At 45.1% G+C, this 20,001-nt stretch overlaps 1 protein-coding gene and 1 pseudogene across 6 annotated transcripts in view; both read left to right on the top strand.

The window, feature by feature from the left end:
• The window catches only part of PUF60 (poly(U) binding splicing factor 60), a 54,892-nt gene that overhangs the window by 12,489 nt on the left and 22,402 nt on the right, over window positions 1-20,001 (top strand). The gene's annotated exons all lie outside the window — the stretch shown is intronic.
• Window positions 17,246-17,850, top strand: LOC144260236 (large ribosomal subunit protein uL2m pseudogene; annotated as a pseudogene).

Below are 20,001 nucleotides of genomic sequence, written 5' to 3'. Positions count from 1 at the left end.
AAAACTGGATAATTTGGGTTTACTTTGGAGGTTGAAAGTTTTAACACATTAACATTGTAAGGTGTTTTGAAGCTGTACAAAGCTAGATAAGTGCTCGCTATTATTTTTATGAATAATAGCTTTGCAGTTCACCTTTAAATTAATGTGAAAACTTAGTTAATCCCGTGCTGATCTGCTGAATCCCACCTTGTAACTAAGTTGTGGGTAGCATTCTACACAAAATAAGTTTTAGTTGAACACTTTAAAAGCTGTTTCTTCCTTCCATTTTGTTCTGAATCCTTCTGGCACTTCGACATTCACTTGAGGATATTCTAGAAAGCATAATTCTATGACATGATCATGAGACTGAGATTTCTGTTTTCTGATATTACATGGATGCTGTCAATGAATTATATTTGTTATGCGCAAACAGAATATAGTCCCAACCAATAATTATTTATACTTGGCTTTAAAAGGGTTTTGAAGCTGAAGAGGAAAACAGTCACAAGCAAAACTGAATGAGGAGTACTTGTGGCACCTAAGAGACTAAAACTTATTTGAGCATAAGCTTTCGTGCATCTGATGAAGTGGGTTTTAGCCCACGAAAGCTTATGCTCAAATAAATTTGTTAGTCTCTAAGTTGCCACAATTACTCGTTCTTTTTGCTGATACTGACTAACACGGCTGCCACTCTGAAACCTGTCACCGAGCAAAACTGAGGAAAAATTTTTAAAAGATCAATTATAATTGGGAGTTTTTAAAGACAATTTTACTAGATGCCCAAATACTACAGTTCCGCAATCACAAAAGAGGACTTCATTTTAAAATGATCTGGTTAAGAGGGAAAGTGAAAGCAGCATTAATGGAAAGGGACAATATCCCCGCTAATCACAAATGGAAAACTGGGTAAGTTCATATGAATAGCAATCATCAGTTGCAGGCAATTGATAAGAGAAGCTAAAGATATAATTGAAAATCTATGGCTACTAGGCTTAAGGACAACAAGAAGGAATGTTTTAAATATACCCCAAACAAAAGAAATCCTAGCAATGCTGTAAGTCTGCTACGAGATCGGGATAGTAAAATTGCTGCTGTTAAGGAAATGACAGAAGTATTTGATTGACCATATGGATTCCACTCTTGGTGTGCATGCGCCCTTCGTGCATAAGATCAATTTCTTTTGGTGACAGGTGTCTATTTTGGCCTGTGTCTGAGGTGCCCTTGGAGCCCCCCTCCTTTCTTTCACACACCTGAGGGCATAAAGAGCAGAGTGTGTCTAATTGTTTCTCAGTTCCTTCTTACTGCCTGTGCCACTGAGACAAAAACCCTGCAGTGTCGGCTTTCTCCACTAATGGTACAGTTTTCCTTAGCTTTGTATGTGTTATTTTGGGAGTGCAGTTAGGATAGTTTTTCTCCTTTTATGACTATTGGGGAAAATCTATTTAGTTTTATTTATATATTTTCTTCATTAAATAATTTGTTAGCCTAGGACACCCTCTTCCCACCCCTCCCTCCCTTCCTGCCATCAAGGGACTATTTGGTGGACTCAATACCAGAGTCCGTCATCTTTTCTTGAAACACTTAGGGTGGTCCTATCCAAGCCACCAGCCTTTTGGAGGCACTGATGTGTCAAGTTAAAGGGGTATCCCTTTACTGACGTCTCCTTTACTGAAGCAGGGCATACCTCACAGAACAGCCCTTCCCTTGGAGGAGTTGTAGTCCTTTTCCTCCTCTGCTGAGGTACCAGGTACCACTTTGGGACTTAGGGACGGACGCTTAAGAAAGAGTCTTTGAGGGATAGAAGAAAGATACCTGTGGCTCATAGAGATCCTACCTGGTACCCCCTCATATGTCCTTCATCTCAAGACCCTTTCCTACACCATCTGTGGCCTTACTGGATACTCTAGAATTTACAGCCATCCACAAAGAGACCATTATCTCAGGCAAGACAGTTGGGTACAGCCGCAGATGTGTGAGGCAGGAGGAGGAGAGTGAGGAAGAACATCAGCTGCTAGAGAGAGAGCAACTGATCCCTGCTGCAATCTCCGCATCGTCGCCAAATGAGGCAGTGAATCCATCCACGTCTGTCTCAGTTGTTGAATTTCAAGGTATTCTAGGACTTGATGAAGAGCATGATGGAAACTTTGGCTATATCCTTGGAAGTAGTCCAAGAAAAGCAGTACAAACTGTTGGCTATTCTATATCCTTCTTTACCAGGGCGGCTCACCGGGCTCATTAATAAATGTCTAGTGGAGCATGCAAAAAATGTGGCCCATACCTGTATCAGATGTGTCTGGCTTCAAGAGTAAGCTTGATAAGTTTATGGAAGAGATGGTATGATGGGATAGCCTAATTTTGGCAATTAATTGATCTTCGACTATTAGCGGTAGATATGCCCAATGGCCTGTGATGGGATGTTAGATGGGGTGGGATCGGAGTTACTATAGAGAATTCTTTCCTGGGTGTCTGGCTGATGAGTCTTGCCCACATGCTCCGGGTTTAGCTGATCGCCATATTTGGGATCAGGAAGGAATTTTCCCCGAGAGCAGATTGGCAGAGGCCCTGGGGGTTTTTCGCCTTCCTCTGCAGCATGATCACTTGCTGGAGGATTCTCTGCACCTCAAAGTCTTTAAACCACGATTTGAGGACTTCAGTAGCTCAGACATAAGTTAGGGGTTTGTTACAGGAGTTGGTGGGTGAGATTCCATGGCCTGCGTTGTGCAGGAGGTCAGACTAGAAGATCATAATGGTCCCTTCTGACCTTAAAGTCTGTGATTCTATGATCAGTTGTGGCCATGTCAAAAAGAACTGATAGGAGGTACCCAGGTCCCTGCTAAGGGATTTGACTGTTTTTATTCATATCCAGCATCATTTGCATCTTCTGCTGCTTTTTCAGTTCAGGAGAGTGATTCTGGCCTCTCTAATTCCCTAAGTTAGATCTTCAGGACTGATTTGCAGCTCTTCACCTCCAAAATGCCTATTTCCATATGTTCCTCCTTCCAGCCCACAGGAAATACCTCAGAGTCCTGGTAGGAACAGCCCCCTGCCAGTACAGGGTCCTGCCGTTTGGTCTTTCTACAGCACCCAGGGGATTAATCAAATGCTTGGCGTGGGTATAGCGGCTCCTCTAAGGAGACACAGAATCCAGGTTGTATCCTTACTTCAGTGACTGGCTGATTCTTGGAAGATCACCCCAACAGGTGACCAGTTCTATTCAAGTAATTCTAAAACCCAGTTGTGCTTTTGGCCTTTACTACGTCCCCTGTCAATAGGTTCCACAGGTTGACTCTGTGTTGTGTGAAGTACTTCCTTATGTTAGTTTTAAACCAGCTGCCTATTAATTTCATTGGGTGACCCCGGCCCTTGTGTTATGTGAAGGGGTAAATAACACTTCCTTACTCACTTTCTCCACGCTATTCATGATTTTATAGACTTCTATCATATCACCCCTTAGTCGTCTCTTTTCTAAGATGAAACGTTCCAGTCTTTTTAATCTCTTCTCATATGGAAGCTGTTCCATCCCCCCAATCATTTTGTATCCCTTCTCTGTACTTCTCCCAATTCCAATATATCTTTTTTTGAGATGGGGTGACCAGAACTGCACGCAGTGTCCAAGCTGTGGGCGAACCAGGGATTGTTACAGTGGCAATAGGATATTTTCTCTTTTATTATCTGTCCCTTTCCTAATGGTGCCTAATGCTCTTTTCACTTTTTTGACTGTCCCTGCACACTGACTGGATGTTTTCGGGGAACTATCCATGATGACTCCAAGATCTCTTTCTTGAGTGGTAACAGCTAATTTAAACCCCATCGTTTTGTATGTATAGTTGGGATTATGTTTTCCAATCTGCATTACTTTACATTTATCAACATTGAATGTCGTCAGCCATTTTGTTGCCCAGTCACCCAGCTTTGTGAGATCCCTTTGTAACTCTTACTCCTGAGGGAATTCTGCACCAAAAAATTATGCACACAGTATTTTAAAATTCTGCAAATTGTATTTGTCAATAAATAAATGTGGCTTCAGCATGGCAGTGGGGAGCACAGGGCACTGGCTGCATTGAGGTGGGAGATCACCCTGAAGCCCCCACCTACCCCGGTATAAGGACTTGATGGTGAGACTGCACCTGATCCGGACACAGTGCAGGGGCTGACCCTGACCCAGAAACACCCCAGGGCCATGCCCCTCTGTGCCAGGTGTGGGTGGGCAGACTCAGCCCGGCAGGATCCAAGTGTGGAGGGGCTTAGTGTGGGGTGAGAGGTTTCTGTGTGTGGGCGGCTCAGTGGGAGATCACAGAATATCAGGGTTGGAAGGGACCTCACCACTGACAATGATTTTTGATGCACCACAGATCCAGGAGAAGTGTAGAGAAGAACACAAGCCATTGTTTGTCATTATTGACTTAACTAAAGCTTTTGATTCCATCAATCGTGAAGCTGTCTAGATTCGGTTGTCCATTATCCATGTCACAGTTAGTAATTCTGCAATTTCGTATTTGAATTCCTTCAGAACTCCTGGATGAATCCCATCTGGTCCTGGTGACTTATTACTGTTTATTTTATCAGTTGTTCCAAAACTACTTCTGTTTATACCTCAAGCTGGAATAGTTCCTCAGATTTGTCATCTAAAAAGAATTACTGAGGTGTGGGAAATTCCCTCACATCCTCTGCAGTGAAGACTAATACAGAGAGTTCATTTAGCTTCTCTGCAACCATCTTGTCTTCCTTCAGTGCTCCTTTAGCACCTGGATCGTCCAGTGGCTCCGTTGATTGTTTGACAGGCTTCCTGCATCTGATGTTCTTTAAGAAATTGCTGTTAGTTTTTGTATTTTTTGTTAGTGGTTCTTCAAATTCCTTTTTGGCCTGCCTAAGTGTACTTTTACACGTGACTTGCCAGAGTTTGTGTTCCATTCTATCTTTCTCAGTAGGATTTGACTTCCTATTTTTAAAAGCTGCCTTTCTGTCTCTAACCACCTCTTTTATTCTGTTGTTTAGCCAGGGTGGCATTTTTTTGCTCCTCTTACTGATTTTTTTCATTTGGAGTATACATATAGTTTGAGCCTCTACTATGGTGTCTTTAAAAAGTTTCCGTGCAGCTTGTAGGCATTTCATTCTTGTTGCTGTTTGTTTTTAGTTTCTGTTTAACTAGCCGCCTCCTTTTTGTGTAGTTCCCCTTTTGAAGTTAAATGCTACTGTGGTGGGTTTCTTTCATATTTTCCCCCTACAATCATGTTAAATTTAAATACATTACGGTCACTTTTATCCAGCGGATCAGCCAAATTCATCTCTGGGACCAGATCCTGTTTGCCAGTTAAGACTAAACCAAGAATTCTCTCTCCCCTTGGGGGTTCCAGAACTAGCTGCTCCAAGAAGTAGTCATTAATGGTGTCTAGAAATTTTATCTCTGCATCTTATCCTTAGGCGACATGTTCTAAGTGACTGTGTGGGTTGTTGAAGTCCCCCATTATTATTGGGTTATTTTCCATCCACAGAGTCAAGACCATGCAGATCTGTGCTTCCATGTCATATAAGACCTGAGTTTTTATTTTAAGGCAACACTGCACCCTACACGTCTTTCTAACTGAGGTCTGGTCTGCACTAGGAAATTTAGGTTGGCATAACTAAGGGTATGTCTACACTGCCCACCTTAGAGTGTGGCTGCGGCAGCGCTGTGACTTGGGCAGTGTAGTTACACTTTATCACGGCGGTGGGAGAGCTCTCCTGGTGACTTTAAAAAAACCCACCCGAAGTGCTGAAAGTGGCAACGTAGACACATCCTAAGTGTCTCATGGCTGTGAAAAATCTTCACCTCTGAATGATGCAGTTAAAGCACTCTAACCTCCAGTGTTGACGGCACTAGATCAATAGAGTATCGGGGGTAGCCGTATTAGTCTGTATCCCCAAAAACAACAAGGAGTCTGAAAGGTGGCACCGTTAAGACTAACAGATTTATTTGGGCATAAGCTTTCGTGGGTAAAAAACCTACTTCTTCGGATGCATGGAGTGAAAATTACAGATGCAGGCATTATTATACTGACACATGAAGAGGACGGAGTTACCTCACAAGTGGAGAGCCAGTGTTGACACTGGTGTCAGTGACACTGAGGTCCAAGGGCACTCCAGGGGGGGTCCAAGAGCCCTGCTGAGAAACTCCTCCCCCTCCCTCCCAGTACTCTGGGGAACACGGTTTCTACCTGCCCTGGCTTCGCACTGCTCCCGGAAGCAGCCAGCACGTCCCTGCGACCCCTGGGGGGGGAGGGGGTCTCCACGTGCTGCCTCTGCTCCGAGCGCCAACTCCTCCCCCCCACCCCCCCACCTAAGAGCCGCTGCCAGAGGGATGTGCTGGTCATTTTTGGGAGCTGTTCAAGGTAAGCGCCACCCCCCCGCACCTCTGCCCAGAGCCTGCACCAAAATGCCCTCCCTGAGCCTGCACCCGACCTCCTCCTGTACCTTAACCCCCTGCCCCAGCCTGGTGAAAGTGAGTGAAAGTGCAGGATAGCGAGCAAGGGAGGGGGGAGGGGGGGATGGAGTGGGCGGGGCAGGGCCTTATGGAAGAGGATGGGGCAAGGCTGAGCGGGGGGGTCCTCGGGTTGCTAAAGTTTGAGAACCGCTGGTGTAGACAATCCCTGATCTGCTAACTCTTCATGCTGTTCACTATTTATGTGATTTATGTTTGATTAAAGCAAAATGGCTTTTTACTGCCATCTGTCCCAGAAATGTCCAGAGAATCACTTACTTCTCTAATGCTCATCCTTAAGCTGGTATAAGAGTCCCCCTATCTCCATAATGAAGGTCCTTTAACTCTCTGCCAGCCATAGTGTTTGCAAACTATTCTTCTCCACTTATATTCCCCAAAGTTTTTGGAAATAAAGCACTGAAGATATTCAGCTATACCCCTTGGTCACTCAGTTCTGTCCTCTACTGTCTGCCTTCTCTGTTACCAGAGAAAACTTTCTTACAAAATCCCTCTTCTGTTTGCACTGCCTTGTGGCAGCATTTTCTGGAATGGCTGTTCTAGCAGCTTCTATGTAGGTTTGCCTCTCTTGAAGAGGTTAGATTCTTGTACTTCAACCTCTCCTGCCTGCTTGCCAAACTGACATCCCCAGACCAGGGATGGCTTAAAACAGGAGCATTTTATTAAAGAATTAACAAAATTAAAAAGCCCAAACACTTTCATAGTTCTTGCACAGGCCCACTGTGGCTGAGTCTTTCTGGAGCATACTATGTGCTGCTGCTGCAGCTATGCTCTGTTCCCCAGAGCTGTGATCCCTTTTGACCTCTTCAGCGTAGCTCCAGTCCTTAAAGGGATAAGCTGCAGATAAATGTTACCCTGGCATTCCCTTATGAGTTACCCAGGTTCACGGCAATACTAGGAAAAGCTGATTGGACTGATGACAACAGTGAAATTTACTTGGGCATGATACCGTTGTCCCTCAGAAAATTATGGCTATTACAGAATGAAGCAGTGGTTGTTCTCCACAGCATGGGCTACCACAATTATATTTTGATCAGAAAGGTTGCTGAGTATCTGGAAAGGCACCCATAATAAAGAGCCCCATTCCAAAGCTGGTGAAAGATCCACTTTGACTAATGTGGTGACAAGATGTCAATCAGCAGTAACATAGGGTTATGAGAATTGCAGAAAATATTTAAACTTTCCACCATAATTCATCCAGTCTACACAAAGAAAGTATTGTAGTTCCTTGGAAAAAGAAGGCTGAAGGAAATGTCAGATACTAGAACATTTTTAGTCATCCTGCCCTTTTAAAATAGTCATAGCAAGCCTCAAATTATTGACCAAGTGAAATGAGGCCTTAGAGTCAAATCACTACTTTTCTTTGTCTATACGTACATAACACAATAACTTCTGAAAACTGCAGCTGACCAACTGCAAAATTTTGGGGAATGTTTTAGGTATCACAGTGGGCATAGTTCTGTTTAGAATCATAGAATATTAGGGTTGGAAGAGACCTCAGGAGGTCATCTAGTCCAATTCTCTGCTCAAAGCAGGACCAACACCAACTAAATCATCCCAGCCAAGGCTTTGTCAAGCTGGGCCTTAAAAACCTCTAAGGATGGAGATTCCACCACCTCCCTAGGTAACCCATTCCAGTGCTTCACTACCCTCCAAGTAAAATAGTGTTTCCTAATATCCAACCTAGACCTCACCCACTGCAACTTGAAACCATTGCTTCTTGTTCTGTCTTCTGCCACCACTGAGAACAGCCGAGCTCCATCCTCTTTGGAACCCCACTTCAGGTAGTTGAAGGCTGCTGTCAAATCCCCCCTCACTCTTCTTTTCTGCAAACTAAACAAGCCCAGTTCCCTCAGCCTCTCCTCTTAAGTCATGTGCCCCAGCCCCCTAATCATTTTTGTTGCCCTCTGCTGGACTCTCTCCAATTTGTCCACATCCCTTCTGTAATGGGGGGACCAAAACTGGACACAGTACTCCAGGTGTGGCCTCACCGGTGCTGAATACAGGGGAATAATCACTTTCCTCGATCTGCTGGCAATGCTCCTACTAATACAGCCCAATATGCCATTAGCCTTCTTGGCAACAAGGGCACACTGCTGACTCATATCCAGCATCTCGTCCACTAATCCCCCAGGTCCTTTTCCGCAGAACTGCCGCTTAGCCAGTCAGTCCCCAGCCTGTTGCAGTGCATGGGAGTCTTCCTTCCTAAATGCAGGACTCTGCACTTGCCTTTGTTGAATCTCATCAGATTTCTTTTGGCCCAATCCTCCAATTTGTCTAGGTCACTCTGGACCCTATCCCTACCCTACAGCCTATCTACCTCTCCCCCCAGCTTAGTGTCACCTGCAAACTTGCTGATTTTGATGAAAAATGGAAATGCTGGATTTCCACGAACATCAGGCCCAGAAGCTTTGGCACTCTTTGCTGCTGCCTACACATTGTACAGGCAGCATCTTACTCAATGATTGTGCACTTCGTTGCTTACAATGGCTGAGCTGTATATCTAGCCAGGCCCCTCACTTCAACTGGAGCAAGCCTCCCCCGCCAGGTGCTATTTGCACTTGAAAAGTCGGATAACAAACAACTCTGACTAAATGAGGAACCAAATGTATGACCCTCTACTCTTCTTGCCCCCCCCCCCCAAACTGCTATAGAAAAATCAAGCAGTGCACAAACTACAAGACCTTTGAAAATGAGACTAACCCCAAAAGCAGAATTTTTGTCAACCTTTTTCACCCCCGTCAAAATGAAAATTCAGTTACTACACCATCACCAAAATATTGCTGTGCTACATTAGGGCTACAGGTAGAATTTGTGCAAAACTGGGGTCATTTGGTTGCTGGGTTCCCAATGTATTGCATGCGTGCCAACACCACAAGCTATGAGCTTTTAATTTTCAAAATGCTCTTAAATCCATGTGTTTAGCAAGTTTATATTGAATTTTGATATTCCACAGCAAGGGGTGGGGGCTGGGTTGAGGAAACCTCAGGAAAGGGGGAAGCTCATGGAGATGAAAGGATCTGTTCGCAGTGAGTCAATTCATAGAGGGAAATTGATTGGTGATGAAAATGTTCTAAATTCAGCCTAAGCAAGTATGCGAAAGCCAAGTCCACCAGAGTCAGGATGAGTGGCAGCCCCTAGTCTAGGTTAAGAAGTTGTGACCAGTGTTTAGTCAAATATGTCTTGAAATGGTTCAGATGTTAAACCTCCTATCACGGTTCAGGGAAACTGCACCTGTATTTCCCCTCAAAGGTTCAGCAAGGGCATCCACTCTCAGGCTTCAGCTCCCCAGCTGTTGCCTTTTTGAGTGGAGACCCTTGTGTGTGTCCCTTCTGAGTGGGGTATTTCCAGGCTGTCCAGTTCTCTGCCTTCACTATTATTTCCAGCAAAGACAGTCTGCCTAAACAGGCCTGTCCGCTTTCTCTCCAGGGACAATAACAGGTGTCATTGCTGCAGTTATAACATTACCACACAGCACTTCCTATGTGAGCCTACTCTATTCTTACAGTAAAAAAGCATTACAGAAAAAACATGTTCAGAATAATAAAGGAACCTACCTACTTGCATGGTAGTAAGTTTACCAGAGTCCACCCCACTCTAACATGGATTCTGACAGGAACAGTCCTTCAGACCTTCCACCCAAGGGTTACAAGTTACATCATAACTTAAGCTCAGAACAAGCACACGGTCTTACGGGGCCTCAGTAGTCCAAGCCTTTCCAACCCTTCAAGGGATTGGAACCTTCTGTGGACTAGAAATCCTGTCCGTTTGCTGGATCAGGAAGAAGGCCGTGAGCCAGTTTAAAAACCAGGTTATTTATCTAAAAATCCTTTCTTTGTCTGTCAGTCTCTGGAAATCCAGTTTGAACTAGTATATGTGTACCTGTGGGGGGGAAGAGGAGAGGAGGATTGTGTTCAAATGTTGATAATGGAGGAAGTACATTAGCATCCCCCTCACTACTAGAAAAGTTACAGTGCCATATACCAACTGCAATTTTAATGCAATGTACCCCACAGATATTAACTCTAATTCAATACTTACTTACTTCAGTAAAGCATATTTTAGTTCCGTAATCTTTGTGCAGGATGTTGCAGGATATTGTCAGCCTGTCACAACTCCAATATGGAGGAGTTCTGTAATGTGAAAGCTGTAGCACCAAGATAAAGTTTAGACAGTGGTTCAAGTTGTACCAATGGGTACAGCAAAGGCTGCAGACAACCTCCTATTGATTCATTAACATGTCTGTTTCAAGGTCTTGCTTGCAATTTCCTTGGTTACAGCAAAGTGAACTTGGGAGGAGGGGTCATGAGGTACAGCTCAGGGCTGTGTGAAATGGATCAGATTCCTCAGTGCTGGTGGCATGCAGTAGAAGTGTGCTTGCCTCCAGTACAGAGACTCTCAGTTACTTGCTGCAGAGTAGCAACAGACTGTTTTCTGTTTTGCTGTAGAAGGGAGAGGTTTTGGGGTGGGACATAATTACCTGCCTCTTTCTATCCTCTTTGTCAGTTGGTGCCTCTGTGATATCTCTTGTTTCAGTGCATCTTTCCTGGCATGCAGACCTTTTCTGGCTGTTATGGAATGCTCTGAGACTATCATGTTTGCTGCAGTTAATTAGGAGGACTCTTCAAAAACGTTTACTGCCATTATCTTTTATAAGCCTTTGGTTTCTTATTCAACTGTGAAGGACCAAGACACACATTCCCCTCTGAGAAGGATTCTTAGTTGTTTAGGCAGAGTTCTCCGGAAGATGCTGCTTTCTCCCTTTGAGTTTGATTGATACATCCTGCTATTTTAAAAGTGACTTTTCTGGTTACAAATGATTTATGCCTTAATCTAGGAAATACTCTAGTGAAAGGTTTCAGAGTAGCAGTCGTGTTAGTCTGTATCCGCAAAAAGAACAGGAGTACTTGCGGCACCTTAGAGACTAACAAATTTATTTGAGCATAAGCTTTCATGGGCTACAGCCCACTTCATCGGATGCATAGAATGGAACATATAGTAAGAAAAATGTATATACACACACGTATACAGAGAAGGGGGAAGTTTCCATACAAACTGTAAGAGGCTAATTAGTTAAGATGAGCTATTATCAGCAGGAGAAAAAAACTTTTGTACTGATAATCAAGATGGCCCATCTAGACAGTTGATGAGAAGGTGTGAGGATACTTAACATGGGGAAATAGTCAATATGTGTAATGACCCAGCCACTCCCAGTCTCTATTCAAACCCAGGTTAATGGTATCTAGTTTGCATATTAATTCAAGCTCAGCAGTTTCTCATTGGAAAACCTGGATTTGTGCTGGAAATGGCCTAACCTGACGATTACTTTAGATAAGCTATTACCAGCAGGACAGTGGGGTGGGAGGAGGTATTGTTTCATATTCTCTGTGTATATATAAAGTCTGCTGCAGTTTCCACGGTATGCATCTGATGAAGTGAGCTGTAGCTCACGAAAGCTCATGCTCAAATAAATTGGTTAGTCTCTAAGGTGCCACAAGTACTCCTTTTCTCATTGGAGTCTGTTTTTTAAGCTTTTCTGTTGCAAAATTGCCACCTTTAAGTCTTTTACTGAGTGGCCAGAGAGGTTGAAGTGTTCTCCTACCGGTTTTTGAATGTTATGGTTCCTGATGTCAGATTTATGTCCATTTATTCTTTTGCGTAGAGACTGTCCGGTTTGGCCAGTGTACATAGCAGAGGGGCATTGCTGGCACATGATGGCATCTATCACATTAGTAGATGTGCAGGTGAATGAGCCCCTGATGGCGTGAATCATAGAATTATAGAATATCAGGGTTGGAAGGGACCTCAGGAGGTCATCTAGTCCAACCCCCTGCTCAAAGCAGGACCAATCCCCAATTAAATCATGTGGCTAATGTGATTAGGTTCTATGATGGTGTCACTTGAATAAATATGTGGACAGAGTTGGCATTGGGCTTTGTTGCAAGGATAGGTTCCTGGATTAGTGTTTTTGTTGTGTGGTTGCCGGAGAGTATTTGCTTCAGGTTGGAGGGCTGTCTGTAAGTGAGGACTGGTCTGTCTCCCAAGATCTGTGAGAGTGATGGGTCATCCTTCAGGATAGGTTGAAGATCTTTGATGGTGCGCTGGAGAGGTTTTAGTTGGGGGCTGAAGGTGACGGCTAGTGGCGTTCTGTAATTTTCTTTTAGACCTGTCCTGTAGTAGGTGACTTCTGGGTACTCTTCTGACTCTGTCAATCTGTTTTTTCACTTCACTAGTGGGTATTGTAGTTTTAAGAATGCTTGATAGAGATCTTGTAGGTGTTTGTCTCTGTCTGAGGGATTGGAGCAAATGTGGTTGTATCTTAGATCTTGGCTGTAGACAGTGGATCATGTGGTGTGTCCTGGATGGAAGCTGGAGGCATGTAGGTAAGTATAGCGGTCAGTAGGTTTCCGGTATAGGGTGGTGGTTATGTGACCATCGTTTATTAGCACAGTAGTGTCCAGGATTGTGTGGATTGGTCTAGGCTGAGGTTGATGGTGGGATGGAAATTGTTGAAATCATGGTGGAATTCCTCAAGGGCTTCTTTTCCATGGGTGCAGATGATGATGTCATCAGTGTAGCGCAAGTAGAGTAGGGGCGTTAGGGGACGAGAGCTAAGGAAGTGTTGTTCTAAGTCAGCCATAAAAATGTTGGCATACTGTGGGGCCATGCGGGTACCCATAGCAGTGCCGTTGACTTGAAGGTATATATTGTCCCCAAATATGAAATAGTGAAAGGTTGCTTGGGATGTGTTGCTTTCTGACATATTGAACTGGTGCTGCAGGCTTATCATAGAGAGAGTTCATCTGTTTAATTTCTTATTCTGGAGGATGCAGAGAACAGAGGCCTGCAGAAGTTAAGGTGGTTCCTTCTCGACTATGAAAGAAGTAAAAAGGTGCCTTTGTAGAGCTTCTGGTATAGAATAAGTCCTGTGTGGCATGTGTCCCTCTGAACATTCAAATATATGGTATAGGGTTTTCTGTCTGCAAGCATAAATTCCCATCTTTGACAATGTTGCCCCAGTCTCCTAAGAATGGCCACACTGAATCAGACCAAGGAGTACTTGTGGCACCTTAGAGACTAACCAATTTATTTGAGCATGAGCTTTCGTGAGCTACAGCTCACTGAGCTGTAGCTCACGAAAGCTCATGCTCAAATAAATTGGTTAGTCTCTAAGGTGCCACAAGTACTCCTTTTCTTTTTGCGAATACAGACTAACACGGCTGTTACTCTGAAACCTGAATCAGACCAATGGTCCATCTAGTCCAGTATTCTGTCTCTGACAGTGGCCAGTATCAAATGCTTCAGAGGTAATGAACTGAACAGGACAATTTTGAGAGGTTCATCCTCTGTTGTCTAGTCCCGTTTCTGGGAATTGGAGGCCTAGGGTAGGGGTGGGCAAACTGTGGCCCGTGAGCTGTTTTAAGCTGGCCCGCAAGCTGCACCATGCAGCTCGGCCCCGCTCCGGCCGGGGCGCTGGGTCGGGGGCCACACCACGCAGCTCCCGGAAGCCGCTGCATGGCCCTGCTCCGGCTCCTACACACTCCAATGGGAGCTGCAGGGGCAGTGCCTGCAGATGGGGCAGCGTGCAGAGCCGCCTGGCTGTGCCTCCGCATAGGAACCGGAAAAGGGACATGCCACTGCTTCCGGGAGCCGTTTGAGGTAAGCGCCGCTTGGAGCCTGCACCCCTGAGTCTTTTCCCACACCGTAGCCCTGACCACCCTCCCGCTCTCCAAACCCCTCAATCCCAGCCCGGAGCACTCTCCTGCATCCCAAATCCCTCATCCCTACCCCGAGCCCGCATCCCCACCCCAATTTTGTGAGCATTCATGGCCCGCCATACAATTTCTATTTCCCAATGTCACCCTTTGGCAAAATGTTTACCACCACCACCCCCAACCCCCCCAGTCTAGGGACACCCGGAGCATGAATTTGCATCCCTAACCATCTTGGCTAATAGACCTATCCTCCATGATGGACCTATCCTTCATGAATTTACCTAATTCTTTTTTGAACCCAGTTGTATTTTTGGCCTTCACAACATCCTCTGGCAGAGAGTTCCTCTACACATGGACTGTGCATTGTGTGAAGAAGTACTTCTCTTTGTTTTAAACCTGCTGCTTGTTAATTTCTTTGGGTGACCCCTGGTTCTTGTGTAGGGGTAAATAACACTTCCTTATTAATGTTCTCCATACCATTCATCTCATTGTGGGCCACTCCAGCTCAGCAGCTTCCCTGGCAGCCAATGCCACATACAAGTAGGATCCCAGGATGTCTGAGGTAATGACTCAGGAAATGTTAGATCGGTTTGAGGGATTGTCTGTATAGGAAAGGTGTACAAATGTAAACTAATGTGTGAAATTAAAACAATATAGTTATTCTGGTATAGCCCCCATTCTTCAAAATGGAGATATACCTATCTCATAGAACTGGAAGGGACCTTGAAAGGTCGAATCCAGTCCCCAGCCTTCACAGCAGGACCAAGTACCGTCCCTTATTTTTGCCCCAGATCCCTAAATGGCCCCCTCAAACCACTGAGCTTCCCCCCCCACCATTGCAGTATAATAGTGGATTTTTTTTTCTGTTTAGCATATGTGTGTTGGAAAGGGGCTAAACCAAAGTGACATGCCTATTTCTTACACTGAAATAGGCACATCCACAGAAGAGGTTATAGTGGTATGACTTCACCACTTATACCCAGTAAAATTTTCCCATGTAGACAGGACCTCAGAAGCTTTTTAATGATTCTTGAGTTCTGCCCTAAAACCTCAGTCATGCCAGCCAGTTTGCATTGCAACTAGCACCATAAACAGATGATAGGTTTTTGTGTGAGAACAGCAGTCGAATTAATGGGAACACAAGAGCTATACCTCATGCTAACTTGCTCGTGAAGACTGCCACAGTTCAGGGCAACTGCACCAGTATTCCCCTCTTGCAGTCCTGCAGTCTGACACCCATCTAGGCTCCAGGCTCCTTAGCCATCGCCTCTCTTGGGCAGAGACCCGTGTAATTCTCCCTCCTGAATGGGGGATCTTTAAGGCTGCACATTTCCCTGCTTATATTATGATCATCCCCAGCCAGCTAGATTGTTTAAATAGGTCAGTATTTATTCTTTACTTTCTTTCCAAAGGCTAAAAACAGTGAAATTGCCGGCAGTTACAAGTTACTACACAGCTCTTTATAAGCAAGCACATTTATTCTTAAGGTGAAAGCATTACAGAGAAGGTATGTTAAAAACAATAAAATAACCTACACACATGCTGAAAAGCTTACCAGAGGTCATCCCAGTTCCAGCCTCAGACTCTAGTAGGTGTCAGTCTTTTAAAACCAACAACTTGGGTTTACCCTGTGGTTACAAGTTCCTAATTGTCTCAGATTCAGAACAAACATGAATACTTCAGTTTTTTCTTTATACAGTTTGGTATTTTGATCTTGTCCCCATGTAACAGGTGATCAGCGGAGAATGACTTGCTCCTCAAGGCAGGAAGGGCTGAGTTTTTGCATAATCAGAAGTGGGGATTTGCGTTCATCTTCCCCTAGATCTTCCCCCAGATCTCTCATATGTCACATCTCCCCCTTCGAGAGGTTACATACAATCCCAGCCCACAATAATACGTAAACCATTCTTTTAACACAGTGGACCACAAAGATATTTAATCTTAATTCAATAAGGTCTCCCAAGGATACTTCAGGAAATTGCCCTATCTGTCACTATCGCAGGGCGACGACTCACTGCTGCGGCACCTCCTGCTGGTTGTCCAGGGAATTAGCTCTTTTCAGCCAGGAGCGCCTTCTGCTGTTCAGTGTCTCGCCTGCTGCTGGCCCCGTGCCTGTCCCGGACCCCGGCGCCCTTCTAGATTAGGGTTCTGCCCCCTGGCAGTACCCCCTCAGTTTGGGTCCTCCTCTCTCCATGTAGCTAGAGTCTCTCTCTCTTTCTGGCCCACTGCCCTCTTATAAGGGCCAGCTGGGCCCTAATTACACAGGCTACAGCTGTGGCTGTTTTCCCAAACAGCCCAGCTTTTTCCATCTCAGCCCTCTCCCAGGGCTGTTTTAAGCCCTTCAAGGCATGGTGGAGGGGACCATCCCGCCACAGTCACAAAGACAAGCCCTAAGTCACTGCCATTATATCCATTCCCCTGGGTGTGTTTGTCACGGTTGGTACCACGCTACCAGCAGCCTCCAAACCTGAAGTGTTTCTCTAATTCTTCTGTCAAGGTCAGAGTGGAAGAGGTAGTTGCTGTCTATTCTCTTCACCCCCACCACAGTTTGCTTGCTGCAAGCTTAGTTTCTTGAAGCACCCCTAGCTAATACTTGTGTGGTCTCCCTGAACCCCATTCCTTGCATAGTGGCACAGTGTATTAACCAGGAAGCCGTCAGGACAATAGCCAGGGCCTTGCTGCCAGTGGGACATGCAACGTATGTGTGGGGTTGTAGTCTTCCATTGTGTGATGCAATTCAGTTAATCATCCCATACAGTATTTATATTGGCCCTTTTCAATTTGTTGGTAGCTGTCCAGATTGGAGGCTCTGTCTACAAAAGGGGCTTTCATATTACCATACTCTTCAGGATGATCCCATTTTGAGTGGCAGCAAATATAAATAAATACCAGTATTGAGCAGTGTCTGGTAATAAGAACCTGTGGTACAGAGGTCAACAGAAGCCCAGGTAAAGCACATGAAGGCTGCTGAATCCCCTCTCCCAAACCAACAAGATCACTAGCAGGTTCCTCTGGGCAGCCCTGTCTGCCTACCACTGTGGATGGGATCAGCGGGGGACACAAGCAGCGCTACCTCATGATTGACTTCCAGCGGCTGCGCTACGGACCTGGAGCTGAGTCAGGCCCCTATGAGGAGAAGGTGATCCAGGTCCAGTACAACTCCTGCAGGTCGGCTGATATCGTCCTGGTGGCCAGCAGCAAGCAGAAATGCTGGATCACTGCAACAGAAAACATGCAGCCTGGCGACCTCCTCAAAACCTCGGGGCATATAGGCAGGATGGCAGTCTCTGCCAATGAAGGGGATGCATACCCTTTGGGAGCTCTGCCTTGGGGACCCTGATCAATAACCTGAAAAGCCACCCTGGGAAAGGAGAGCAGTACATCTGAGCAGCAGGGACCTGTGGGATGTTACTGTGGAAGGTGAATGGAACGGCCATCATGCAGCTGCCCTCTAAGAGACACATGCAGGTGCTGGAGACCAGCATAGCCACCGTGGGGCGAGTTTCGAACATTGACCACAACAAGCGGATCATTGGGAACGCTGGCCGGAACCGCTGGCTGGGGGAGCGCCTGCACAGCGGATTATGGCACTGCAAGGGCAGTTGGGCAGGACGCAAGATCAGACCACTCCCACCCATGAAGAGACATGTCAACCTGCCCACAGCAGCAGCTCGGGCTTGACACCTGGCCCCGGTGCCTGCCCCTCAATGGCTCTCAATAAAACCAGCTCCTACACACACACACACTCAAAAGGAATAATTAACCCATTATTAACAGGACAGGGAATTCTGTGGAAAGCAGAGGGTCTGAACCAGATCAAGAGGCAATGGAAAATCCAAGTCTGTTGGGGATGGGATGGAATTTAATGTGTGTAATATATACCATGGGGTGGTAGTACACCCTGTTGGGATGGCATCTAGAACAGCATGTGGAGTTTAGGAAACTAAGAAAGATGTAAAAAATCTTGAGAAAATTCATAAAAGGGCAACAAAAAGAGACGAAGATCTGGGAAGAGACTGAGGGAGCTAAATGAGGAGAGTCTAGAAATATATAGACTTTCTAGACTTCTGAATGAAAGATTAGGTTGTGTTGGTGGGGGAGTGGCACAATATGTGAAAGAGAGCATGGAGTCAAATACAGTGTAAATCTGAAATGAATCAGACAACGCCATGATTTCTCTATGGATAGAAATTCCATGCTTGAAAATGAGTAGAGCACTAGGAATATGCTACCAACCACCTGACCAGGATGGTGGCAGTGATTGTGAAATGCTCAGGGTAATTTAGGCTACAGAATCAGAAAACCCAGTAATAGTGGAGGATTCCAACGATCCCCATATTGACTAAGAAAATGTCACCTCAGGATGGGATGCAGAAATAAAATTTCTAGACACCTTTTAATGACTGCTTCTTCGAGCAGCTAGTCCTGGAACCCACAAAGGGAGAGACGATTCTTGATTTAGTCCTAAGTGGAGCACAAGATCTGGTCCAAGAGGTGAATATAGCTGAACCACGTGATAGCAATCATAATGTCATTAGATTTAACATCTTTGCAGGATGAAAAATACGAAAGAAACCTACCATAGTAGCATTTAACTTAAAAAAGGGGAACTACACTAAAAGGAGGAGGCTAGTTAAATGGATATTTAAAAAGAACAGTCACAAGAGTGAAATGCCTGGAAGTTGCATAGAAACATTTAAAAAACACCATAATTCATGTATAAACCCCCAATTTAAAAAAAAAAGGGAAGAGGACCAACAAAATGGATGATCCACAATGGATGAGCAACAGAATAAAAGACGTGGCTAGAGACAGAAAAAAGAAAAGGAGTACTTGTGGCACCTTAGAGACTAACGAATTTATTTGAGCATAAGCTTTCGTGAGCTACAGCTCACTTCATCGGATGCATACTGTGGAAAGTACAGAAGATCTTTTTATACACACACAGCATGAAAAAATCGGTGTTTACCACTACAAAAGGTTTTCTCTCCCCCCACCCCACTCTCCTGCTGGTAATAGCTTATCTAAAGTGATCACTCTCCTTACAATGTGTATGATAATCAAGTTGGGCCATTTCCAGCACAAATCCAGGTGGACTCCTCCTGAAGGTCAAGACAGCAGACTGGACTTCTACATAGAGTGCTTCCGCCGACGTGCACAGGCTGAAATTGTGGAAAAGCAGCATCACTTACCCCACAACCTCAGCCATGCAGAACAACAGCCTCAGAAACAACTCTGACATCATAATCAAAAAGGCTGACAAAGGAGGTGCTGTTGTCGTCATGAATAGGTCGGAATATGAACAAGAGGCTGCTCGGTAGCTCTCCAACACCACTTTCTACAAGCCATTACCCTCTGATCCCACTGAGAGTTACCAAAAGAAACTACAGCATTTGCTCAAGAAACTCTCTGAAAAAGCACAAGATCAAATCCGCACAGACACACCCCTGGAACCCCAACCTGGGGTATTTTATCTGCTACCCAAGATCCATAAACCTGGAAATCCTGGGCGCCCCATCATCTCAGGCATTGGCACCCTGACAGCAGGATTGTCTGGCTATGTAGACTCCCTCCTCAGGCCCTACGCTACCAGCACTCCCAGATACCTTCGAGACACCACTGACTTCCTGAGGAAACTACAATCCATCGGTGATCTTCCTGATAACACCATCTTGGCCACTATGGATGTAGAAGCCCTCTGCACCAACATTCCACACAAGGATGCACTACAAGCCTTCAAGAACATCATCCCTGATAATGTCACGGCTAACCTGGTGGCTGAACTTTGTGACTTTGTCCTTACCCATAACTATTTTACATTTGGGGACAATG

This window comes from Eretmochelys imbricata, chromosome 2, assembly GCF_965152235.1.
Source record: "Eretmochelys imbricata isolate rEreImb1 chromosome 2, rEreImb1.hap1, whole genome shotgun sequence".
NCBI lineage: Eukaryota > Metazoa > Chordata > Testudines > Cheloniidae > Eretmochelys > Eretmochelys imbricata.
Note: the sequence above shows the minus strand (reverse complement) of the source record. Positions and strands in the feature narration are given on the sequence as shown.